At 41.2% G+C, this 8,436-nt stretch overlaps 1 protein-coding gene across 2 annotated transcripts in view; it reads right to left on the bottom strand.

Moving 5' to 3' along the window:
• The window catches only part of rictora (RPTOR independent companion of MTOR, complex 2 a), a 242,633-nt gene that overhangs the window by 224,703 nt on the left and 9,494 nt on the right, over positions 1–8,436 (bottom strand). The gene's annotated exons all lie outside the window — the stretch shown is intronic.

Genomic DNA, 8,436 nt, shown 5'->3' with positions numbered 1-8,436 from the left:
TCATCCCCACCCCCATTCACCTATTGTACTCTATGCTTTCTCCCCACCCCCACTCTCCTCTCATTTATCTCTCCACCCTTCAGGCTTTCTGCCTGCATTGCTGATGAAGGGCTTTTGCCCAAAACGTCAGTTTTACTGCTCCTCGGATGCTGCCTGAACTGCTGTGCTTTTCCAGCACCACTAATCTAGACTCTGGTTTCCAGCATCTGCAGTCATTGTTTTTACCATCTGATCATTGTCCCAGTGTACTAAGATAATCTTCACTGTCCAATAGACCACGTGCTTTGGTGTCACCTGCAAACTTACTAACCATACCTCCTACATTGTCTGCAAATCACTCCACCACCACCACCACCACCACCGTCTCCCACCTTCAAGCCAATTGTGTCCCCAGTTGGCTAGCTCCCCCTATCATGTGATCAAATTCTACAATGACCAGTCCAGCAAGCAGAACCTTGTCAAGGTGAAGTCCACATAGACAACGTCTACTGCTCTACTTTCATCAATCTTTGTCACTGCTTCAAAAATGCCCAGTCAAGTTAAAGACATGGTTTCTCGTGCATAAAGCCATGCTGACTATCCCAATCAGTCACTGCCTTTCCATATCCATGCAAATCCTATCCCTCAGAATCTACACCAACAATTTACCCATCTCTGACTTAAGGCTCACTAGTTTATAGGTCCCTGCCTTTTCCTTACAGCCTTTAAATAACAGAATCACATTAGATAATCTCCAGTCTTCCAGCACCTCACCTGTGGCTGTCAATGATACAAATATCTCAACAATGAGGCCAGCAATCATTTCCCTAGCTTCCCATAAAGTTCGAGGAAACATCTGATCAGATCCCAGGGATTTATCTACCTTTGCGTTTTAAGACGTCTAGCACCTCTTCTGTAATATGAACTCTTTTCAAGATATTACTATTTCTTTCCCCAAGTTCTCTAGCTTCGAAGGCCTTCTCCACAGTAAATATTGACAAAATATTAATTTAGAATTTTACCCAAACTTCTGTGGTTCCACACATAGATGGCCTTGTTAATCTTTAAAAGGCCATATTCTCTTCTTAGATACTCTTTTGCCCTTAATGTATATGTAGAATCCCTTTAGAGTCTCCTTAACTATTTATCAAAGCTATCGCATGCCCCCTTTTTGCCCTCTTGATTTACCTCTTATGTATACTGCTCCTTATACTCCTCTAGGAATTCACTTGATTTAATCTATGTTTCTAGCTTCCATTTGAACTGCTTACTGTTTCTCCAAAGTAACATCACCTTTAAACATTGATGCGCAATTTTATCGCTTCAGAGTCATCAATAAAAATGGGGAAAACATTCAGGCCCATGGGAACACCACTTGTCACATCCTATCAATCAAATATCTACCCTTTATCTCTGCTTTAGATTAGATTAGATTAGATTACATTACATTACAGTGTGGAAACAGGCCCTTCGGCCCAACAAGTCCACACTGACCCGCCAAAGCGCAACCCACCCATATCCCTACATTTACCCCTTACCTAACACTACGGGCAATTTAGTATGGCCAATTCACCTGACCTGCACATCTTTGGACTGTGGGAGGAAACCGGAGCACCCGGAGGAAACCCACTCAGACACGGGGAGAAGATGCAAACTCCACACAGTCAGTCGCCTGAGGCGGGAATTGAACCCGGGTCTCTGGCGCTGTGAGGCAGCAGTGCTAACCACTGGGCCACCGTGCTTTCCGTCTCATCTTCTGCCTACAGCCTGGAGGATTTAACATTGAGTTCTCCAATTTCAAATAACCTCCCTTTCCTACCCCCGACTCCCTTCCCACCCCCCCTCTCAGTCACCTACTAGATTCATTCCACCCACTGACCCACCAGTTTGTACCGTCCGCCTGTCTTCACCTCTCTCCACTTCAGCAACCTGTCCCCCCGCCATCCCCTTTATCTGCAGCTCCCCCTACACCCACCCCAGTCCTGAAGAAGGGTTACATCCCAAATGTCGATGTCTCCACCTCCCTGATGCTGCCTGGCTTGATGTATTCTTCCAGCCTCCTGTCTACTTCTGTCTCAGTCCACTTGACTGATTTTAAAACCAAATCAAAATCCAGTTCAGAGCACTGACTTTTTCTGTTGTATCCAAAAGTAAATGTGATGTGCCTGGTGTATGGGTGAAATGAGTTAGCATGCTTTCCACTTTTATGCACCAGCATGCTTCCTATTTTCAGCCTACACTGCTGGCTAGCAACAACACAGAGTAAAAGAGCAAATGTCCAACTGTCTTCATTTTGGGATACAGCTGTTCAATGGGCAAAGCCTTCTCTTTCCAAGATGTGGAAACTGTGCACCTCATGGCTTTAATCTAAAACTTCAGAGGAACAGAGGATGTTCGGCCCCTAGACATGTACTACGCAGGCTCATTGGCAACCAGAAACTCAGCCATGGGCAAATAGCTTTACAGTCTTATTCTTCAATTCTTCCAAAAATCTATAAGAGATTTAAACCTGAAAAAATATCTGGGATAAAGCCCAAAGATATGTCTAAATATGTCACTTTCCAGCAACTCTAGCAAACAAGCTGGGGCCAATGTAGTGCTTTGAATTCCTTTTGACATGACTGGGTTTCCAAAGCATTACGCCTTCCAAGTGGCAAAGTGCAATTGAAGCTCATGATCAGCCATTGAATAGCAAAGCAAGCTCCACCAATTATATGGTCTACTCCTGCTCCCGTCTGTCTCAGGCTCTCATATTACCTTCAGGTAACAAGCAAACCACAAGTAGAGGCAGATGTATACACCAATAAAGGAACTAATTGTGGCCCTTGCTCGTGGTTGTTTTGCTACAAAGTGGTCTATTTGTTACAAGAAGCAGACATTTAACAATAATTTTGGAATGTTACGGCCCACTTTAAAATTTTAAAATCAAGTCCCATTTTTGTTATTTGAGAAACACTGATTAAAGAGAATGAAATATGCACTATGAGACTAGCCACAAATATCAGCAACCATTAAGATGCAAATTTAGCTTGAGGTTTCTTTATTGCTGGCCCTGAACCTTGTGATGTTAATTAATTTGCAAATTGCTCTTCTCTGTAGCTTTCTAATAGTATTAGTGAAAAAAGATTATTAGAAAACAGTAAATTTTATCTTATTTTTATTATTATTGTCATTTGAATAACAGCAGTTCAGCTTTTTACGTATTGAATTTTTGACTAAATTTAAAATGGCTTAAGATTACTAACTCTTGCTGAACATAGATTTCCTCACTGTTGTACTGTAACTGCAGTGTTTATTTTACAGGATACTGCAGTAAGCCTTTTTCTGCATCGTTTCACAATTTCATGACCTCAAACAGTTAGACAAGGAGAACAAGAGCTTAGGAATATTGTCTCCTCCAAATTCCTTTCCATAAAATAGCATCCAGGCTTGGAATATATGTTGCCATTCCTTCATCATTACTGTGTCAAGACCCTGGAACTCTAACCATCAGTTTTGTGGGGAATATTGAAATCTATGTTCAAGATGTCCCACCTTTACTTTTTATACTTAAGTCTCCAAAATAGTAATATTTGATTATCTTCAGATCAGATTTATTAAAACTGTAGCACTGTTGAACAACGATCAGAGTTTATATTGGACTTGAAAAATAGTTCTCTCATCACAGGTACTACCAGACCTGTGAGTTTCTCCAGCATTTTTTGTGTTTGCTTGAAATTTCCATTATCCAAAGTATTTCGCTCCTATCTATGATAACGTTGAAGCTTTCTAAGTTTATGGGACCTTTTCAAAGCAAAGGAATTTTTACAAGATTACAACCAATGTATCTATATCTCGACATCATCTCCCTTCATGACCTGGAAATGTAAGTCAGCAGATCCAGGGGTCTGGTCATGCTTTAGATTCATTAGTTTTCTGACAACGTTTTAAGTTCCTCATATTTCTTTTTACTGCCACTTTTTTCCTGTTCTTAGAATACCATATATTCTATAGAGAAGACAAACAAAATCTGTTAAGTGCTATACAAACTACACAGGTAGCACAGCATTTGGGAAAGAGAAGCAGAGTTAATGTTTCGAGTCCAATATGAAAACTCCTTGGAATATCTTTTTTTTTAAAAAAAAAACTTTCCAAAAAAAAAAAAGAGGGAGACAAACAAACTCTAGGCCATTTAGTCTAACACGTCATTAGGAGAAAGCTAGAAACCATATTAGGGAGGTAGTAGCAAGACGTTTTAAAAAAATCATAAAATCATGCTGTTATAGAACGTTACAGCGCAGTACAGATCCTTCGTTCCCCCGTGTTGCACCGACCTGTGAAATTAATCTGATGCCCATCTAACCTACACTGTTCCATTATTATCCACATGTATATCCTATGCCCATTTAAAAGTCTTTAACATCGGCAAGTCTACTAGTGTTGTAGGCAGGCCGTTCCACGCCCCTACTGCACTTGAGTAAAAAAAAACTACCCCCCGATAGCTGTCCTAAATCTATCACCCCTCAATTTAAAGCTATGTCCTCTCATGTTAACCTTCTTAAAGGAAAAAGGCTCTCACTGTCCACCCTATCTAACCCTCTGATTATCCAAGTGGTAGTTAATATGGTATTGTACAGAAAATAACATTTTACTAAATTAATATTTAATATCTAATGGTTTATTAAATTCTATGAATTTATGATGAAAAGGAACTCAGTGTATTCAGATTTCCAAAAGGCCTTTGATAACATAAAAAGGTCATGTAGAAGAGTGTAGAAAATTAAAACTCAATGTTGGGGATGATATTGTAGTACGCATTAAGAATGTGCAAACATGAAAGAAAATCAGGATAAACTGAAACATTTGCAGGTTGGCAAATACTAAGCTCACTCCCTTGTCTTCCCAAAGGCAACGAAGGATGGGCAATGCATGCTGGCTCACATCCCATGAATGAATAAAGTTTAAAAGTGTTGTGAACCAAGGATCAGTGTTGGAATCTCAAGTATTCATGACTTTATTAATGAATTTGAAGGAGGGACTGGCTGTATTATAGTTAAATTTTCAGATGATATAAAGGTAGGTAAGAAAGCAAGTTGTGACAAAGATACAGAGTGATACTGATTTTTAAATAATTCAAATGTCATGATCTGCCATGGTAAGATGTAAACCCATGATCCCACAACATTAGCATGGAGTTTTAGATTGGGATTCCAGTTAGATTATTATTATGCCAATGATAGAATAAATGCAAGGACAAAGAAAATGGCATCTCACTAACGTGAGATAGTGCAAGATATTGGAGGACATCAACAGCAAAATAGAAAAGCAGATTATTTCAATGGAGTTCAATTGCAGAAGCCTGGCTGTGCTTGTACAAGTATCAGAGAACTTTAGCATATATATAGTTACAGTAAATAATTAGGAATGTTGATCTTTATCAAAAGTGTGATTGAGTATAAAATTAGAGAAGTCTTCCTTCCTCTGTGGGACATCGGTGAGACTGTACTCAGTACTATGTACAGCTCTGGATTTCTTATTCAAGAAAGGAGTATGCTGCCAGAGAAGGTTTGTTAGGTTGATTCCTGGAATGATGGAGTTTGTCTAATGAGGAGAGGTTGAGTAGGTTGACCTTTGACTCCTTGGATTTCAGAGAGGTTATCGAATCAAAACATATTACAATCCAGAGAACGTTTTACAGAGTAGATGCTGGGAAAATATTTCCTCTTATGAGAAAACTTATAATTAGGATGCACAGTTTACCAACAAATAAAAAGATGATTAAGTGGGTTTTATTTTCTGTCAGTTGAATTCTAGTCTTTTAAATTCTCTATCACAGGGAGTAATGGTGGTTAGGTCATTAAGGCTGAGCTGGACAGATTATTGACCGACAAGGGAGTCAAAGGTTATGAGGGCAAGCAGTATGAAAGAACATGAGGGGTGCAATCAGGTCATCCATGATCTTGTTGAATTTGAAGGAGGTTTGAATGCCTACACATGCTCCCATTTATTTTGATCTTTTGAGGCAGTACCAACTCAAGTCATCTGTGCATCACTTTCATTTTCTTTAGCAATATACCTCACAGGACAGTTGTCTTTATATTTTAAGATTTAAAATAATTGCAAAGTGAAGTCAGCAAATGCTTGAAGCAGACAGAACAGTACCAAAGAGAAACAAGAGACAAGTTAACATTTCATCTGAGACCATACTTCAGAATCAGAAGTAGGATTCCTCTTGAATCTAAATTGCCCATTCTCAGCAGTTGCAAGAGAACTAAATGCACTGCATTAATAAAAGATGATGATCCAGATGCTCCAAGAATCACTATTTGCAACAAGGTTGATTGAAGAACGATGTTACTGTGTAAATGAAGTTATGGCACATGAGAGATTTTTGTCACTTTCTAAATGCTTCTAAACTTGGACAACATCAAAGAAAAAAATCCCATAGTTGCAACCCATTGGACGCAAACTGATTACTACACCAACACAAAAGGTAAACTTGGTTTCCATTACCCCTTCAAATCGGCCCAATCAACACACTTGTAAAGTGAAAAGAAAAAAGTCTCTTGTGCAAAGTTTGAGAGAAGATTCATAGCTCGGGTGCTCGCTGTTGTGGTTCTGTTCGCCGAGCTGGGAATTTGTTGCAGACATTTCATCCCCTGTCTAGGTGACATCCTCAGTGCTTGGGAGCCTCCTGTGAAGAGCTTCTGTGATCTTTCCTCCGGCATTTGTAGTGGTTTGTCTCTGCCGTTTCCGGTTTGTCAGTCCCAGCTGTCTGTTGCAGTGGCCGGTATATTGGGTCCAGATTGATGTGCTTATTGATTGAATCTGTGGATGAGTGCCATGCCTCTAGGAATTCCCTGGCTGTTCTCTGTTTGGCTTGTCCTATAATAGTAGTGTTGTCCCAGTCGAACTCATGTTGCTTGTCATCTGAGTGTGGCTGTTGGTTTGTGACAACGGAACGAGGACATGCCGCAACCCAAAGGACTAGCCACACTACCATACATCAAGAGCATTTCCAAACTGACAGCCAGACTACTGCGACCACCAGGACTCATAACAGCAAACAAACCAACAGCCACTCTCAGACAACTAACCAGAACAAAGGACCCGATACCCAGCATGAGCAAAACCAATGTAGTGTACAAAATCCCACGTGAGGACTGCACAAAACACTACATAGGACAAACAGGAAGACAGCTAACGATTCGCATCACTACTATTATAGGACAAGCCAAACAGAGAACAGCCAGGGAATTCCTAGAGGCATGGCACTCATCCACAGATCCAATCAATAAGCATATCGACCTGGACCCAATGTACCGGCCACTGCAACGAACAGCTGGAACTGACAACCAGAAGCGGCAGATTCAAACCACTACAAATGCTGGAGGAAAGATCACAGAAGCGCTTCACAGGAGGCTCCCAAGCACTGAGGATGTCACCTAGACAGGGGACGAAACGTCTGCAACACAAATTCCCAGCTCGGCGAACAGAACCACAACAAAGTCTCTTGTTGTTATAAATTTATTTAAGCTCTATTTTCTCAATCCCTAATAACATAGGATCACAGAGTTAAAAAATAAAATCACAACAGGCTTATTTGGAACCACTAGCTTTCAGAGTGCTACTCCTTCATCAGGTGGTTGTCAATATCCCCAATAGTTTAATATTCCGCTTCCCTGGGAAAACCACCTTGACTATTCACATTATCCACTCCTCTCATGATTTTATAAACCTCTAATAAGTTCCCCCCGCAGCCTCCAACTCTCCAGGGGAAGATAGCCCCGGCCTATTCAGCCTCTCCCTATAGCTCCAACCCTCCAACCTCAGCAAAATCCTTGTAAATCTTTGTGAACCCTTTCAAATTTAACAACATCCTTATATAGCAGGCATCAGCTTCAAAGTAGAACATCGGTTGCAGAAAGGATGTTTGAGGACTTGCCTACTGAGGTAGTATGGGCTGAGACGAGAAACAGGAAAAGAGAGTTACCCTGTTGGGAGTTTTCTGTAGACCTCCAAATAGTTCCAGAGATGTAGAGGATAGTTTAGCAAAGTTAATTCTCAATAGAAGAGAGAGTGACAGGTTAGTTGTTATGGGGGACTTGAACTTTCCAAATGTTGACTGCCCTCGACCTCTTCATTTTCAACTGCCTCCGGGACATTAACCGCCTCAACCTGTCGACACCCCTCCCCCACTCCAACCTCTCACCCGCACAATGCGCAGCCCTTCAATCCCTCTGCTCCAATCCCAACCTCACCATCAAGCCAGCAGATAAACAGGGCGCAGTGGTAGTCTGGCACACTGACCTCTACACTACTGAAGCCAAACGTCAACTCGAGGACACCTCTTCCTACTGCCCCCTCGACCATGACCCCACCCCCCTATCACCAAACCATCATCTCCCAGACCATACAGAACCTCATCACCTCAGGAGATCTCCCACCCACATCTTCCAACCTCAGTCTGGGAACCCC

The sequence above is a fragment of the Chiloscyllium plagiosum genome, chromosome 2, assembly GCF_004010195.1.
Source record: "Chiloscyllium plagiosum isolate BGI_BamShark_2017 chromosome 2, ASM401019v2, whole genome shotgun sequence".
Classification (NCBI taxonomy): domain Eukaryota; kingdom Metazoa; phylum Chordata; class Chondrichthyes; order Orectolobiformes; family Hemiscylliidae; genus Chiloscyllium; species Chiloscyllium plagiosum.
This window is presented reverse-complemented; position numbering and strand designations above follow the sequence as displayed.